The sequence below is a fragment of the Diabrotica virgifera genome, chromosome 9 (genome assembly GCF_917563875.1).
Source record: "Diabrotica virgifera virgifera chromosome 9, PGI_DIABVI_V3a".
Lineage (NCBI taxonomy): Eukaryota > Metazoa > Arthropoda > Insecta > Coleoptera > Chrysomelidae > Diabrotica > Diabrotica virgifera.
In genome coordinates, this window is record NC_065451.1 from 55390287 (window position 1) to 55408758 (window position 18472).

The following is an 18472-nucleotide window of genomic DNA, read 5'->3' on the forward strand; positions in this document are numbered from 1 at the left end:
CGCCGGATAAAGGGGCGGGCGAGCCGGGCGACCGCCCGGGGCGCCAAATTTTGAGGGGCGCTAAATTTTGAAGGACGCCGATATAAAAATATAGTTTTTTTCATTCATTATTTTTTTTGGTTTTATATATTAATTTTGAACATTTTTCCTATGACATTGTTTGAATAATTCTAATATTATTTATTAGAAAAATATTTCTATCTATAGTGAGAATTCATAACTCACAAAAAAGATTAATAGACTAAAACCAAAGTTCACTAATAAATATAATACCAGCAAGAATTCTTATGGTTTTTATCACTCATACACAATTAATGCAAAATTCTTTTTACGATCTACAAAAGTTGTTCATTTTTTTGGGTCATTTGTCACGTAGGTATCACATTATGTCAACAATCTACTTTAAAAATGGACGAAGATCAAATTTTAAATTATCAACAAAATTATGAATAGTCAGTGATACTATATACCTATGTACTGTATTACTATGTTGTAAAACTCTTTGGTTAAATAATTTTGTCTTTCTGTAAATTTGCATTAACACTGGCGCGTGTGCTTTAAAGTAGAATAAAAAAAGTTTTGTAAAATATTGGTTGTGGAATTAATGAATTTGTATTTTTTTTCCGTTACATAAATTTTGATAAGTAGCTATCCACGTAATAAAAAAATAAATGAATAATGAAATTTATGGTAGAAAATCATAATATTAACTTATTGCACATGAGGTCATGAGGTAAATGACGAAAATTTTGAACATTTGAAGTGATTTTTTTAAACTATTATTCTCATCGGTCTTAGTAATTAAATTTACCTATTCTTTCATTGTAAAGTGATTTATTTCTTCTTTTAAAAATTTTTTCTGCCAATCTGGGTATTTATGAATTAGGAATGACAAGTTCTTCTTCACATGAATGTATAGAAACCTATTTCGAAAACTTTGTACCTAAGCGTCAAGATGTTTTGTTTTTTGCATAAAAAACGGCGCGTCGTATGAAAAAAAGGGTAAATTTTTTGTCACAAATTAAACGAGGAATTCCAAAATGATTTTTTATTTGAAATATCATTAAATCGCCAGTTTGTTAGAAAAATTACAACACCTCGTTTCTCGGAAACAAAACATTTGCGGACATACGTTTATAGAGCAAACTGTCATCATTTTTTCATGTAGAATTATCCCTCAAAGTTTGTCGCACTTATTTAGAAACACCCTATATCCTTTATAATTTCCATAGTTTTCAGTGTATTCCTTCACTCAACCGTTCTCTCCAGTTCTTTCTGTTTTGCCAGTCTCCTTCTTGAAGATTTCTTCTTTCCATTGCTTCGTCCACTTCACCTCTGAAAGATCTTCGGCCCTGCCTTTCTTTTTTCTTCGTATCGGGCTCCACTGTATTATTCTGTTGATCCAACGTTTTTTGTCTGCTTTTCTTCTTGTCCGTACCAGGTTAATTTCTTCTGTTCTATGTAGTCTATTATGTCTGAGTTCACCCCCATTCTTCTCTTAATCTCTATGTTATTTATTCGATCTCTTTTCATTGCTCTTAGCTTTAGCTGGTACTCACAGCTTTTCCTTAGAAATTCCATCTCTGTTGTATTTTGTTTTTGGTTTACTTATTTACTATACAATTTTCACACCCATAAGTCAGGATACTTCTTGTCATGGTGTGATATATTCTTCCTCTTGTTTTTATATTGATGTTCTTGTCCAACAATACCGGGTTAATTTTCAAAATTTTCATATGCAGTCTCTTGTTTGTCCTAGTCTATGTTTTATATTATCTTCTTCAGTTGTTCCTTTGTTTGATATTATGAAACCTAAATACTTGTTAAAATAAGAAGATCTACGGTTTCGTTTTGATCAAAATCTGTCTTCCTCCATCCCCCGATAGCACTATTTCTAGGTCTACCTGTTGTCAAGGAGGCTCTAAGGAAGACAGATTTTTACCATTCCGACCGTAGATTGTCGATATAAATTAAAATAATTTATATCGCAGTATGGATAGAACGCCCTCTAACGGGGAATAAGCGAAATGAATTTCGACTCAATTCAAGCTTTCTGTTTAACCCAGGTATAAACATACCAAAAGGCACCGCCAGGAAAACATTCCACTTAGCGGTTCAGAGAGCCCATATGAAACGAGTCTTTGTACTCTATGCAGAGTATGGCATTAACAAAATAAGAAGATCTACGGTTTCGTTTTGATCAAAATCTGTCTTCCTCCATCCCCCGATAGCACTATTTCTAGGTCTACCTGTTGTCAAGGAGGCTCTAAGGAAGACAGATTTTTACCATTCCGACCGTAGATTGTCGATATAAATTAAAATAATTTATATCGCAGTATGGATAGAACGCCCTCTAACGGGGAATAAGCGAAATGAATTTCGACTCAATTCAAGCTTTCTGTTTAACCCAGGTATAAACATACCAAAAGGCACCGCCAGGAAAACATTCCACTTAGCGGTTCAGAGAGCCCATATGAAACGAGTCTTTGTACTCTATGCAGAGTATGGCATTAACAAAATAAGAAGATCTACGGTTTCGTTTTGATCAAAATCTGTCTTCCTCCATCCCCCGATAGCACTATTTCTAGGTCTACCTGTTGTCAAGGAGGCTCTAAGGAAGACAGATTTTTACCATTCCGACCGTAGATTGTCGATATAAATTAAAATAATTTATATCGCAGTATGGATAGAACGCCCTCTAACGGGGAATAAGCGAAATGAATTTCGACTCAATTCAAGCTTTCTGCTTAACCCAGGTATAAACATACCAAAAGGCACCGCCAGGAAAACATTCCACTTAGCGGTTCAGAGAGCCCATATGAAACGAGTCTTTGTACTCTATGCAGAGTATGGCATTAACAAAATAAGAAGATCTACGGTTTCGTTTTGATCAAAATCTGTCTTCCTCCATCCCTTTCCTGGCGGTGCCTTTTGGTATGTTTATACCTGGGTTAAGCAGAAAGCTTGAATTGAGTCGAAATTCATTTCGCTTATTCCCCGTTAGAGGGCGTTCTATCCATACTGCGATATAAATTATTTTAATTTATATCGACAATCTACGGTCGGAATGGTAAAAATCTGTCTTCCTTAGAGCCTCCTTGACAACAGGTAGACCTAGAAATAGTGCTATCGGGGGATGGAGGAAGACAGATTTTAATCAAAACGAAACCGTAGATTTTCTTATTTTGTTAATGCCATACTCTGCATAGAGTACAAAGACTCGTTTCATATGGGCTCTCTGAACCGCTAAGTGGAATGTTTTCCTGGCGGTGCCTTTTGGTATGTTTATACCTGGGTTAAGCAGAAAGCTTGAATTGAGTCGAAATTCATTTCGCTAAATACTTGTACTTGTTTGTTCCTTTGATTTGTTTACCTTCGTCTATTTCCAGTCTATTCTTTTGTTATTGGAATACCCATTCCTTCGCACTTCTTCTCCCTGATTTCAGGGTTTTTTCCAGGAATATTTAAAATAGGAAATGGATATGGAACAGCCCTGTAGCAGTTCATTTTTCGTCTTAAATAAATTGCATATTCTATTGCCCGTTTTGATAGCTACTTTGTTCTTCTTGTATAGTGCTTATACTGCTTTTATTAATATTCGTGGAACTTCGAGGTCTTCCATTGTGTCCCATAGCCTTAGTTCTAGGTACCGAGGCATAGGCCAACTCATTATATCGTAAAACAATGAATGATTTTCAATTGAATTTAGATGATTGTAGAAGCCAAGGATATAACAACGGCTCTAACATGAAGGGAAGAAATAAAGGTGTACAAGCTCGTGTCTGCAAAGAATAGCCTCCTTATTTTTTATGCTATGTGGATCCCACTCCCTCAATTTAGTCATTGGGGATGCAGATTGTGCGCTTGCAGTGCGCAAAATCAACATCTTTTTTTGTTATTGTAAAAGTACAACGTAATACATTTTTTCAGTTTGTTGGCAATGTGCATTTATCTTTATCTTTTGTCTTGCTCCTTCGTTGCTTGGATTTCAAATGCGTTTGTTATGCTATGCCATATTATGTTGCATCAGCTATAAACAATAAATGACTATTGTACTCCCAAGTAGCAATTTTTCGACGCATTGGTTGTCAGTACAAACAAATGCACTGTATATAACGTTGCCAGAGAGCATTTTCAGTTGTTTCGGCCAACGTCCCCTATCGCGACTGACATTACGATGTTACAACTTTAAGTAATACCTTTAGTTATACGGGCAACTAATTTATTACCATTGTGACAACTACATATCACAGTTCAGCTTTTTCAACAATCGCAACAACTTAAAAACGTTATAATGCTAAATTAATTTACGCCCTGGCCGATTTGGGTTTTCTGGCCGACTCTGAAGTTGTCTGTCACGACCCTAGGTGTTGTTCTAGGTGTGTGACACCTTTGCGGTAACTTCAGAAGGAGAAAAATAATTTACTTTATAACCTTATTATTTTCTTATTATTATATGTTTTATTTTGCTGGAAATTTTCGATTTATTTAACAACCTGGTAATTTGTTTTTTTAATAGCTGGTTTCCATTCCATTGTCCACTGTTTTATCAGTAGATTTGATAACCTTAATATTTCAATCTTTGTATCAGCTTTAGTAGACGGGGTTGCCAGATGAGTTTTTACTCTTTCAGTATATAGCTTTGCTTTCACAAAATCAGTACATAAATTCTTTTTAGGCCATGTAAATACAGTATACTTATACAGTAATATGCATATCCGTCCTAAATGTCCCAAAAGGAATTCCAAAAATTGGAAACCTAATTATTCCAAACCATTCGATCCAAACCACCCACGTAATTACCATTTTTTTAGCTAAAATCTGCTAAATCAAAAAATAAAATATACTTAAGGATTTTTGGGATATATTTGGGATTTTTGATAATAAAAACAACAGCTAACTTAAAGGGATAGGCGCAAAATGTCGCCTGTTAAAATGTTCAATGTATTTTAAATGTTTACATTTTTTGCGAATCCTGAGAAAACTAATAAGTATTTTGAAAAATTTAAACGCAGAAAGAAAGATTACGTTATTAACGGGGACCGAAAGTCCCTGAAAACTTCTATGTTTATTTTAATAAGTTATAGGGGTGAAAAAAATAAAAAAATTAGTGTGACTTTTAATTCCAAATATCTCATTCATAAGAAACGTTTTGGTTTTTCTAAATAATGCAGTCTTTCATTGTGCGTTTAAATTTTTCAAAAATACTTATTATAGTTTCCTCATGATTCGAAAAAAATGAATAGGTACAGTGGTGTCATGGTGTGGGAACGCGTGGGAACGCCGTTCCCGCACTGGTTAAGAAAAGAAAAAAAAATAATAGAGAATTTAGGTTTTGTAAACAAAAATTAGCAGTGCGTTCCGGCACTGCGTTCCCGCACTGCTAATTTTGCCATGACACCACTGAATAGGTACATTTAATAACTAGAATATTTTGTCATCCCCTAATTTTAACATCTGCATGTCTGGATCAAATTCTTCAAACAAATTGTTTCGCATTTAACATTAGAAACACGTAAACACAACATTTTTTGTTTTGCAAAATTACATATGTTTAGATATTTTAGTTTTCCATCATTAGCTTCTAATAGGCTCACCGAATGTCAGAACTCTTCAATAACACCTGAAATACTGCTTGCACTGTTACTTGAAATCTGCAAGTTTATTACACAAGAATCCAGTTTCCAGTTTCATTTCTCTGTAACATTCACCATCTACGTCCTGAATCTTATTTTCGGTAATGACATTAGGAAATTGTAACCAAATGTCTGAAAATTAATTTAGAAATGGGGTAAATACTATTAAAAAGCAAATTTTATTTTAGTCATAACAAAATGTTGAAATATACCAAAAATCTACTAAAAAATATTGCCTACTAGAATATTTTAAAAAATATCAAAAACCTACCAAAAAAAGTAGAAATCTCCTAAATGTGACAACGCTGTTAAGGAGAATGATACACTTTTGACACTGGTCACATGACCTCTGTCACCCAATAAGAGGGTGCGTTCTAAAATGGTTGGGATAGTCGGCGCGGCCGGGTTTTGGTTGGCGATTGGGCTTCTAAGTTGTCTTTTCCGTCTATGGTTGGTAATAAGGTATTTTTTTAGTAATATTGGTAAATTTGGTAATGCACCATTTTGGTTTTACTTGAGATTTTTGAGATGTAAAGAAAATGAAAACACAGAATATAAATAATGCAGGCATTTTTTGATACCTTTAAAAGCACCATCAATACATTAAATTTATACAGAACATCTTTAACATAAATTTTGACTTTTATATTAATATTAGATTTTTTTAAATTTGCATATTTTTTGTCAAAAATGTCATAAAAAGGAGCGCGTGTGTTTTTTAAAGGTGAAATATTCATATTTGACGGTAATCTGAGATGAGTTTATAAATTTCACATCAGGTAATTTTGTTTAAGTCCTTTATGTATTTATATAAATTTAAATACCTAATACGATGTCAAAATAGTTTTGGTTTTCGCATTCACCATACATCTGTTAAAAATATATAGGTAAAAAAACATAACCAGTCTGACTCCTTGAACAACCATTGCACGCGCAGGTTCTTTTTATAGTCGCTTCAGTTGTCTTATGCAACGCTTACGAAACGATGTTGCTTCACAGGAGGTTGCCTAGGCAACGTCAAGACAACTCAAAAATCGTCCACCAAATTAGTGCAGAATAGGGTCGTCTTCTAGGCAATAACAACGTTGTAACAAAACGCTGCCACGCGGTAGACAACGTTGTCGTGTCGACAAATTGCTACTTGGGCTATTTTTGATTAAATATATTGTTACATAGTTCTTTATAATGAAATTTTAATTTTTTGCCTTTTTTTTTTACTATTTTTTCATATTTGCAGCATGTATATAATATTTCGTATGAAAGGGCGCCAAATCTTGTTTTGCCCGGGGCGCTCAAAACCCTAGAACCGGCCCTGCTCGTACCAACCTACAATTTCATCTGCGTTTATACTCTGGGCTAATTAGCAAAATTCATGGAAAAGTTATTTACCAGCAATTTTATTCCTGGAATCGAATTATAAGATCCTATATATTAATAATATAGGTATGCAAAGTCCGCAGATAGTGTGCTACTTTTTTTATAAACAAAATGGCGCCGACAAATCGTATTTTTTTCAATTATTGCTCTATAAATCCGAAGATTTTAACTTTACAACAAAAACACCCAAATAAAAATTCACCGCAATTAAATTCTGCATAGAGATATGTTTTTCACGATTTGCTCCGACGAAAATTTTCCTCGGAAAATGCGGGTTTTCCTAACAAAAACTATAATTTTCAAATAAAGTTTTAGATAAGTAATTATTAATCAATAATTAAATAACTTAGTGGCATCAAAGATTTCTTGGTATAGATTGTAATTCCAGAAGCCGGTGAAAATTAAACGAATATTTTAGCAACAATTCAATTGTTAATTAACAATTTACGATCACAATAATAACCAAAATAATCATGATACATTGATCAAACTTATAAAGATGAGATGCTTGTTTAATATTTTATCGACAAAATATAAATTTTTCTTTTTTTTTGCATAATCTTTAAATTTTGAAAAAAAAATAGTTATAATACGTTGGTCTAATTAGTAAAGTACAAAGAAAGGTTATTTACCAGCAATTTTATTGCTTTAATCGAATTATAAGATCCTATATATTATTAATATAGGTATGCAAAGTCCACAGATAGTGTGCTACTTTTTTTATAAACAAAATGGCGCCGACAAATCGTATTTTTTTCAATTATTGCTCTATAACTCCGAAGATTTTAACTTTACACCAAAAATACTCAAATAAAAATTCACCCCAATTTAATTCTACATAGAGGCATGTTTTTCCCGATTTGCTCTGACGAAAATTTTCCTCGGAAAATGTGGGTTTTCCCAACAAAATCTCGAATTTTCAAATAAATTTTTTGGGCCACTAATTATTTATCAATAATTATATAGCTTGGTGAAATAAAAGCTTTCTTGGTATAGATTATAAATTCAGAAGCCGGTTAAAATGAAATGAATATTTTAGCAACAATTCAATTGTTAATTAACAATTTACAGTCGCAATAACAACCAAAATAATCATGAGACATTGATCAAACTTAAAAGAAAGATTATAAAGGTGTGATGCCTATTTAATATTTTGTCGACAAAATATAAATTTTTCATTTTTTTGCATAATCTTTAAATGTTTAAAGAAAATTGTTATAAACAAATAAACATTTCTTAGAAATTGTTTATTATATTCTAATTTTAAAAAATACTTCAAATGCGTATTTCATAGGTCTTGAAAATGAATGCTTTAAAAAAATTTTCCAACCATGTGCAAAAAAGTTAGGAAACAGCAAAATAAATATACGATAGCTCCATTGTTTATAATTTGTTTTAATTGTTTCAAAGCTTAAAAGTGATCTATGGTACAATCTAATTACTCATAAAGAATGTCAAAAATTAGTGCAATGGTTATATTTTAATCAAAGATTAAAAATACTTTTTTTTTGTAATTTTTAGCGCGAAAGTAGGCTTGATACAGAGCCGGAGATAAAATGTTCACTCGAAGCGACTGACACGCTTAAACTCGCGCGAGTTGTGTATGTGGGCGGGTAGCTACGGTACTGTATTATTCTACTTTCGCGCGTATAAATTACAAAAAAATATATTTATAATCTTTAATTAAAATATAACCATTAAGCTGATAATCCATATTGTTTTATAAATAACTAGCTTGTACTTTAAACTCACTTCTACGCTTTGAAAGAATTAAAAAAAATTATTAACACCGTAGTAATCGTATGTTTACTTTGCTGTTTCATAACTTTTTTGCAAATGGTTGCAAAAAAGTTTTAAAGCATTCATTTTCAAGATATTTGAAATGCGCCTTTTAGCTATTTTTTAAAATTATGATATAATAAAAACTTTCTGAGAAACGTTAATTTGTGTATAACTATTTTTTTTTTAACATTTAAAGATTATGCAAAAAAATAAAAAATTTATATTTTGTCGACAAAATGTTAAATAGGCATCTCATCTTTATAAGATTTCAAAGTTTGATCAGTGTATCATAATTATTTTGGTTATTATTGCGACCGTAAATTATTAATTAACAATTGAATTGTTGCTAAAATATTAGTTTAATTTTCACCAGCTTCTGGAACTATAATCTAAACCAAGAAGGCTTTTAAGTCACCAAATTATTTAATTATTGGTAAATAATTACTTATCTAAAACTTTATTTGAAAATTAAAGATTTTGTTGGGAAAACCCGCATTTTCCGAGGAAAATTTTCGTCTGAGCAGATCGGGAAAAACACGTCTCTATGCAGAATTTAATCACGGTGAATTTTTATTTGAGTGTTTTTGTTGTAAAGTTAAAATCTTCGGAGTTCTAGAGCAATAATTGAAAAAAACACGATTTTCGGGCGCCATTTTGTTTATAAAAAAAGTAGCACACTATCTGCGGACTTTGCATACCTATATTATTAATATATACAATCATAAGATTCGATTCCAGCAATAAAATTGCTGGTAAATAACTTTTCCCAAAAATGGCCTATTCTCCGATAATCAGCCCAGACTATTATTAAACATAATTGTGTTGTAGCCATTGTAAATTTGTTTTAAAATAAATATAAACGCGCCTTAGTTATGCATTTAAGACTTGACGTTGGTCTAAAACGTTTTGTTTGTGTGGAATGCAATAAACAGTTTAATCAAAAATATGAATTAGATAATTATATATTAAAAAAACAATGATAATGTCAATAAGTAGATACCAAAATTTGATTGTGTTCTTTTTGTAATTATAAAATAACAGTTTTAGAGAGCTTACGATAATATGTATCTGTTAATTCATTCTCATAAAACTCCTCATGTTTGTTCCGATCGTAAAAAAGCATGTAAACAAAATGTAGAATTACAAAGACACATTTTGAGTCGTCATTCAAGTAACGAATCATTGATAAAAATGATAACCTCTAATTTTTTTTTCTCTGATTCTGGCTTTGGTTTAGAACTAGAACCTTTAGCCACGTAATTGTATAACTTATCACTAAGTCAGGGGAGTAATGTGTAGTGTGTGTGTTGAGTAAGTGTCTTGTTACTTTGCAAAGTCGACGTCATTGTCTTTACAAAGAGACGCTAATTGTTTCCGAACGACTGCGATCCCTCCGGTGAGTACCGATCCCACACCTCTAAATTTTATACTTGTGAAATATGCAATTTCAAAACTATAAACAAATATGATTTTAAAAAACATTGAAAAACTTGTTTAAAATAAAAAAAAAAGAATGTGTGTGTACTTTGTACGCACATAAGAAGTTATACTTCTATTACATATTATGTGATTTTAACGAAATTGATATAATGTACTTTAAACAGTTTATTTATATTTTATTTAAATATTAAACTAATTTTAATACTTACTACTTTCCAAAAATTTTTATTAAGGTAATACCAAAAATTTAAAAAAATAAAAGAATAAAACGCACACAAACACATTAAAAAATGCCACAAAGAAAAAATGATTTCTGAACGATAATAATTGTTGGCAAAAATTATAAATACGCATTTTCTGAAAAAAAATATATAACAAATATACTTACAATCATAAAATGCATAAAAAAATAAAAACTTGCATCGGGATTCGAACCCGCGAATTTGGGGGCGCTTTGATTCGTAATCGAAGCCTAGACTCACTCATCCAATTACACATTACTTGTCATGTAGAAAACTAGGGCAACTGAACGTTTTACTGTTTGACAGTTGATCTGAATCTAATTAAATTATGTAGTTTGATTTTTGTGGAAGAAAATATTAAAATATAACAAGACAGTAAGAAAACAATATATTAGATGAAGAGTGTAGAACTTTTGTTCAAATTTTTGTAATCAAATTAAGTATGTAAACCAAAGCATTACATACCTACTAGTTACTAGATAAATAAATCTACGCCAAAAAATCATAATTTAAAAATAAAAATCGGACCTAATTTCGGATTTCAAAAAAAAATAGAATGAGTTTACCTTGTCCAAAATAGTCCAAAAGTCCAAAAATATATATATGAAAACTATTTAAAAAGGCAGTATAACTATTAACTAACTTTTGTTTGTTGTTTCTTTTCCCACAAATTTCAAAACGCAACAACCATAAATAATCAAACCACAGCTGTGCCACAGCAGCCATATTGAATAATTTTTGACATGTCATTTGAACATCCAATTAGAACAAAGTTATAATGCGACTGCGCCCAGATTGAAGGTTTTAATCATATTAAAATTCACCCTCATATCGCGCCTAAAGAAGTATAACTTCAAAAATATTATTTTAACCGTTTGCGGTCGTTATCAGAAAATATATAACACCATTATAAATCGTATTAAGTAGCATTTTCCTCATGTCGCTCGCCTAGCATGTCTGTCACACTTGAAAATTACACTGATTTAGTCGTTGGCATCTCTAGCATGTCGTAAATATAAAGCATTATAACCATAGACATAAATAATATGTATATTTACGTCTATGCTCGTTACTCGCTAACCATTCAATAGTTAAAAATTTTACCGAGATATTTGAATTGTTTGGTAGATTTCGGTTGAGAATCATCTATATCGGTTATTCCCCAAATTCTGGTAATTGCTTTAAATAAATTTATGTTTGGCCTTGCGCTTGCTACACATGCTTCAATTTCAATTAAAGATAAGTGTCTATGTGGAGTTCTGTTGATTTTATAGATTGTGTTAGTATTTTTAACATGAATAAATAAATTTAATTTAAGTTTCCGTTTCATCATCCAGCCTCAAAAGTCCACTACTTAACATAGGACTCCTCCTCTTGTTTCCAATCCTGTCTATCCTGCGCCGCTCTAATCCAGTTTTATTTAGTCTTTTCAAATCATCTTGTAGGCGGTCGACCGACGCTTTTCTTGTCTTCTCTTGATCTTGATTCCAATAACTTTTTTGTCCATCGCCCATCTGTCATTCTGGCTGCATCTCCAGTTTAGTGTCTGGCTATCTTTTCGATGACTTCAGTCACCTTTGTTCTTCTCCTGATCTCTTCGTTTTTTATTCTGTCTCGCAGAGTTGTTCCCAACATTAACCGCTCCATTATTCGCTGTGTGACTCTTAGTTTTGTAGCCGAGGCTTTAGTTAAGGTAAGTGTTTCTGCTCCGTATGTCAAGACTGGGAGGACGCACTGTTCAAATAACTTTCTCTGTGGCAACTCACATGTGGCTCACAGGCATGTGGGCAACTCACTTTTAAAAGTTACTCTCAGTTTTCCATATGCTGCCCACCCAAGACCTGATTCTTCTCTTCAGTTCATGAGTCTGGTTATCCCTGCAATCGTAATTGCATGTCCCAGGTATTTTTATCTCTCTACGAGTTCTATTTCTTTCCCACCAATACTGATGTTCTGGTAGGGTACCAAAGTCATTATTTTTATTTTTGTGTTGGCTATATTTAAACTTATATTTTCTGTAGCCACAACGAGTTCCTGTACCATAATATCTCTTGTCATACCTAGATCCTTAGCTATTATGACTATAATGCCTGGTTGCCCCAACAAATCTTAAGCTCCAGCTTAGCTAAGCTCTACTTATAGATAGGGCCTCCTTGAGTATCACTTACGTTGCACCGTAATTTTAGATTCTTACCTTATTATCAATTATATCTATTATTATATTATGGTATTCTTATTGTAATATATTATAATTGTATTATATTAATTCTTATGATATTCTCGACTTAAGCTTAAGATCTGTTGGTGCAACCGGGCATAAGTTGTTTAGGTATTCTACATCTCTTTTAATTCCTGTTGTCGTCCAATCCAAATTCTATAAGGTTGTCAAGAATTCAAGTTTCCGTTTAAAATATGCCAATAAATTTTAACACATCATTCAATTTTAAATTCAACTGTAGCTTATTTAGCACGTTCGGTGTTCAACTTGAACAAGCACCACATGGCTGGTACCACATACTTAAATAGTTCATTTAGTATTAACGTAATACTACCGCCGAAACTCGTGCTTCGTCGGCACTCTCGATGAAACCCTCGTGCCGACACACTGTCGGCATGGGCAAATAACAAGTTGACATGTTTTGTTCAATTCTACCAAATACGAATATTTTAGTATAGATAGTAAAAAAGATGGAGCTATTTTACATAATGTTAGAAATGTTATTTTGATTAAACGGCCACCACGACCTCAGTGCACTTTCATATGACACTTAGTTCAGTAGGCATGTAATACATGACAAATACATACTTGTTTGTACAACACTTTACTCGTCATTGCGTTCGACCACAAAGGGATAAATTATTATATCACAATTGAAAACGTGATAATCAAACAAGATTGTTGTAGCCATTTATTCCACTCAATAAAGCATAAAAAAATGTATAATTTTTGAGCCTGTCATAGGCACAGGAACAATTTTAGGCGATTTATTTCTATAAAAATCTTCCTATAGGGTGAGTTATTTGAAAAAAGGTTTTTTTGTAAAATTACAAAGACTCGCACTTTTTATATTTCTTTCAAAACTAAGTATATTAAACCAGCGAAACTTGTAGATCATACATTAATAAAGTGTAAAGGGATAATGATTATTATTAATTAGGGGGTATTTTCACGTTTTTTGTTGCTTAAGAAAATATGTACCAATTTTAATTTTTCTCATAACCCCCTTATGATTGGTGCTAGTCTTTTATAAAAATAAAAACAAATTTTTTTTAACCATTACAAAAACGGTTTTATGAGTTTTCCACGAAAATGCATTGGTTTCTTCATATTTCATGTTGAAACTTTAAATCTTATTGTTTGATGAAGAAGAAATAACTTTCAATACTTATTCACTTGTGTTGGGGTACAAACACCACCATCCCATTTTGTTTTTTTTTTATTATTATTAACTTACTTTCTTTAAAAAATTATTTTTTGATAAAACACATACTTTTTAAATAATTCGCATAAAGTCGTTTGAATAAGTGATTTTGTTTTGTTAAAAATTGACATTTTCACTTGTAAATTGATCTAAAAGTATGATGAACTATGGAAAAATGACATGGACGTATAAACACAGAAAGTGTCTATACGTCCATGGAAATGATCATTGGCTAGACTAGACTGTTTTACTTTACTAATATAAAGCTTGTATAATAATTTTTAATGTACTAGATTTACGCCCTTTTAATTGCCCATAAAATGAGATTTTGTAAAACCGCATCAGTCCATCGATTGCTAAGATATAATAATTAGTTTATCCCAAGAAGAAAAAAGTAAAAGGCTTTTTAAAAGCAAATCCAGATACCTAATCCATAGCACATTTTCTTTTCTTATATTTTATCACTATAATGTAAAAATATGTTTACCCTTATTTATTACATTAGTAATATGGTTAATTTTTTGTAAACATTTAGAGTAAGGTCCACTTAAATATCGTGGTAGTTTGCTACTGCTAATTTAAAAAAGCAGTTGATCTTCTAAAATCTCTGATATCTGACGAGGGAACATCCATAAAATTCGTCGTTGAAAAGAGGAAGGGGGGACTTTGCTTATTACGACGGTATACGACAGAGGGGCCATTGCTAGTTTAGAATTAAAAAGAATTATATTACTTTTATCGCATACTTTTCATTTCGTTTTTATCGCGCATAGCCTTAAATAATATTGCTAGCAGTTTTATATAGAATAACAAACAATAAAACATTGTTCTTTGGGTTTAAAAAAACGCTTCTATACAGAACAACGTCTGGAAACAATAAATACTAAACTGTTCATTTATTTATTGAATACTCTGTGTGACACAATTCTACAAGAATGAATAGAAATAAAATATTTAGTTTTACATTGTATAACATATTATATTACAATATACATAATATAACATATTATATTAATAACAGAAATGGCATTGAAATCAACAGAATAAGTATCAAGATTTATAATGATGCAGTTAAGAAAGCATAGGTACTCTGATAAAAGTTGTCTTTTGTCCAAATAAAGCTAATTAGTTGTACAGTGAATTGATAGAAAAAAGTACGCGGATATTAATGAGCTACATAGTAATACTGATTTGGTTACATTCGTAAATAAACTTTGAGAGCCAACTTTGTAAAATCCAGAAATAACATGGAATTTAAAAAAAAATCACTAAAAAGGGGGGTCATGACGCTTTACGATGGAAGGAGAGGAAAGTAATAAAAACTCCAAAAATTTTACGACGTAATTTATGGATGTTCCCTAGGGATAATTAATGACAACTGGTTCTCAAACTTTTTATTTTCAAAGTGTAGGTCTACAAATAGGTGAGCGGCAGGCAACCCCAAAATGACATGGCACTGACCACGGTGTCGTGAATGGCTAATTTTGGTCATATTTTATGTTTTTGATGGTGCTGAAAACGAAAATGAAGTTTATTCTGAATTTTAATTGGGCGCATTGTCAAAATCGAAATTTTACACTAAAAATAAAAAAAAAATCACGTTTTTCTTAAAATTAAAAGTTGCACCATTTTTTTCTATAAAACACTTTGTTCTAATACTTTCCGGAAAACTTCTTTGTACTCTATACTCTATATTTTAACAGAACCGTGATTAAAAAGCTTCTTCTTCTTATAATTGTTGTAGATCTGTCGATCTGTTAATTCAGACGTTGAAGTATTTCTTGAGAGGTAGACTGTGAGCTATCTCTCCATCTTTTTGGTGGTCTCCCCAGTGGACGGTTGCCAGTTGGTTTTCCTTCTAGCGCAATTCTTGGTAGTCTGTGCTCCTCCATTATTTTTTACATGACTGAACCATTCTCTTCGTCTTTGCCTGCCCCATCTGACTACATCTTGACTGCGCATGACTGCGGTCTTGTTTATTTGTCCTCTTAGGTCTCTGGCTGATAACTTGATAAATCTACACCTAGATATTTGAACTTGATTTAGCTGTTCTATGGGTTTCCCCTCTACCACGAGCTTGCATCTAATTGGATCTTTCGCAATGGTAATGCATTTTATTTTCTGCGTGGATGTGTTCATGTTGAGTCGTCGACATGCTTGATAGAAACGATACAGTTGTCTTTGTAAAGTTGTCATCCTCATCCTTTGCAGTCAGGGCCGCATCATCCGCATAGCACACTATACTGATTCTACTATGACAGAGTATGTATCCTAGTTGTAGCGATTCCACATCTTCTATTATTTCATCCATTAGCATATTGAATAGAAATGGGCTGAAGCTGTCTCCCTGCCTGATTCCCATTGGTGTTGGTATATTGGCCGTAGTGGTGTCATTTGATTAAAAAGCCAACTTGCTCAAAAGCTCAAATTTCATCACGCAACTCTTGCGATTAAACTTGGTCATTCAGGAATCTGCACCTTTTATTTTAAAAAATTCATAACTTTTAGAATAAGACTCAATGCTTGCAACAGATCCCATAGTCTTCAGAAAGGTGAAAAATTTATGCTATAAAAATTTCAGAAAAAATATTAAACTCAAAAAAACATATTTTTTTATTTATAGGGTAAAATTGCATTTTTGACAACGTTCCCTCACTTAAAACTCAAAATAAACCTTATTTTCGGTTTCAGCACCATCAAAAACATAAAGTATGTCTACAATTAGCCATTCACCTCACCGTGGTCAGTATCTCGAGAAATAAGCGTTTTTTGGGGGTGTGCCGCTTGTCTAAAAGTTTATTGGCGCACCAGAGTTTTAAACTGGGATAATCTTGCCATTATATATGTTCAAAACGGTGTAGCCCTTTACTTTTTCGTCTTAAAGTAAACAAACTATCATTTTAGAATTGCCCATGATATATGTAGAGTGGTACCTACTGCATGTTTTTGAATACAATAAATGAAGGAACATTAACTACTACATAAAAATGAAACTATCATGTCTTATCGACAACTGGACCTGTTCGGTCTCTTTTTTAATTTGTGTGGGATACTTAACATTTTTTCGTAGAATGTCACCAATTTCATAGGTAGTTAAGAAATGTAGAATATAGAATTTTTAAGCAGTCAATTGCTGCTACTCACTCAAAGTATCAACCTAAATTTTGATTTTTTTAGTTGCTTAGGCCCGGTTTTTCAGTGAGCGGTTAAAATTTTGGTTAGCTAACCTAGTTTAAATTTTAACCAATATTTTAACCCTAATAGCGTTTTTGAGTGCTTTAAACCAAATTAAGAAAATCTCGGTTAGCTAACCATTTTTTTTCTTCTGTTGGCAGCAGTAACTGTACGTGCGCATGTGCAATTCGAGAAGTAATGATCAATTTGGCAGAAAAATAAATAAAAAACAATTTCATAACCAAATTAAAAAAGTTTTTAATGCAATGCAATATCAAGTTCGGAATCTTTGTTTAGTTCATAACGTCTACCTCGGTTTCATAACAGAAGAGAATTACAATTACTGGGACCATTTAGACTTTTTTTCAGATTTTGTTTGTCAAAGACCACGGTCTTATCACTATTTGAACAGATTGACCAGGAAATAAGGAGTCAGACTGTTTGGTAAATAATTATTTTTCTGTGTAAACAAATATACAATAATCTTTTTAAAATATTACTAGGAATCATGCATTAAATCCTGTTACAGTAAGTGTAAACATAGGTACCTGTTTTACAGTTATATTGAAATATATTTCCTTATAATTCCTTCCTATATAATAATTCCTTTCGATAATAATAATTTCCTTATAAAAATAAGGAGGTATTAGAATACTTCCCGCGATGAAATAAAATAACATAACCCAACTAATCCCTTCTGTCAGGCAGGTACTCAAAAAAATAAACATGATGCATTCACTGCACCCACGCGCAAGCGTAACCGTAAAATTCGGAGTTAAACCATCTAACGAGAATCGGTTAAAATCTTGGTTAACTTAAACGAGTTTAAGCTCTAACCTAGTACTGAAAAACTGATTAAACATGAATATTTCGGTGACCAAAAAATAAATACGTTAACCCAGCACTGAAAAACCGGCCCTTAGTTGAATAGTTACTTATTTACCTAATCTGAAACCCCTGTATTTAGATATTATCCGTGTATATAATTATAGATAAGAAAATATAGATTTAAATTCCCCTATTTTAAGTCATCATTCATAAGATATTGTAATTAATTTTAAGAACAATTAAAATACATTTAAAAAAATAAAACGACTTAATTATTTATTCATAAAACGTTAAAAGAAACGACTTATTTATTGGCTATTGATAATGTATTTGGAGCGATAAAAAGTACATGTGTGGTAAGTTTTTCTAAAAAAAATTGACAGCATAGGAAAAAATATGTGGTTTTATTTTGTTATAAATAAATTTATTATAACAAAACTATAGCATATTTAGCATTTGGTAATGTATTAGTTAGGTGGCTCTACTCGAGTAACTGCGGATTAAAAAAAATGAAGAAAATTGCTGTTGGAAGCCGAGAAATTCCATTTTTTTACATATAGTGATGAATGCG

At 31.9% G+C, this 18472-nt stretch overlaps 1 long non-coding RNA gene across 1 annotated transcript; it reads left to right on the top strand.

The window, feature by feature from the left end:
* The first annotated feature begins 143 nt into the window (after positions 1-143).
* LOC126891719 (uncharacterized) lies at positions 144-17482 on the top strand. Its single transcript, XR_007700522.1, has 2 exons — positions 144-5246; positions 5412-17482. It is a non-coding gene; the product is annotated as an uncharacterized LOC126891719 (long non-coding RNA).
* Positions 17483-18472: the final 990 nt, after the last annotated feature.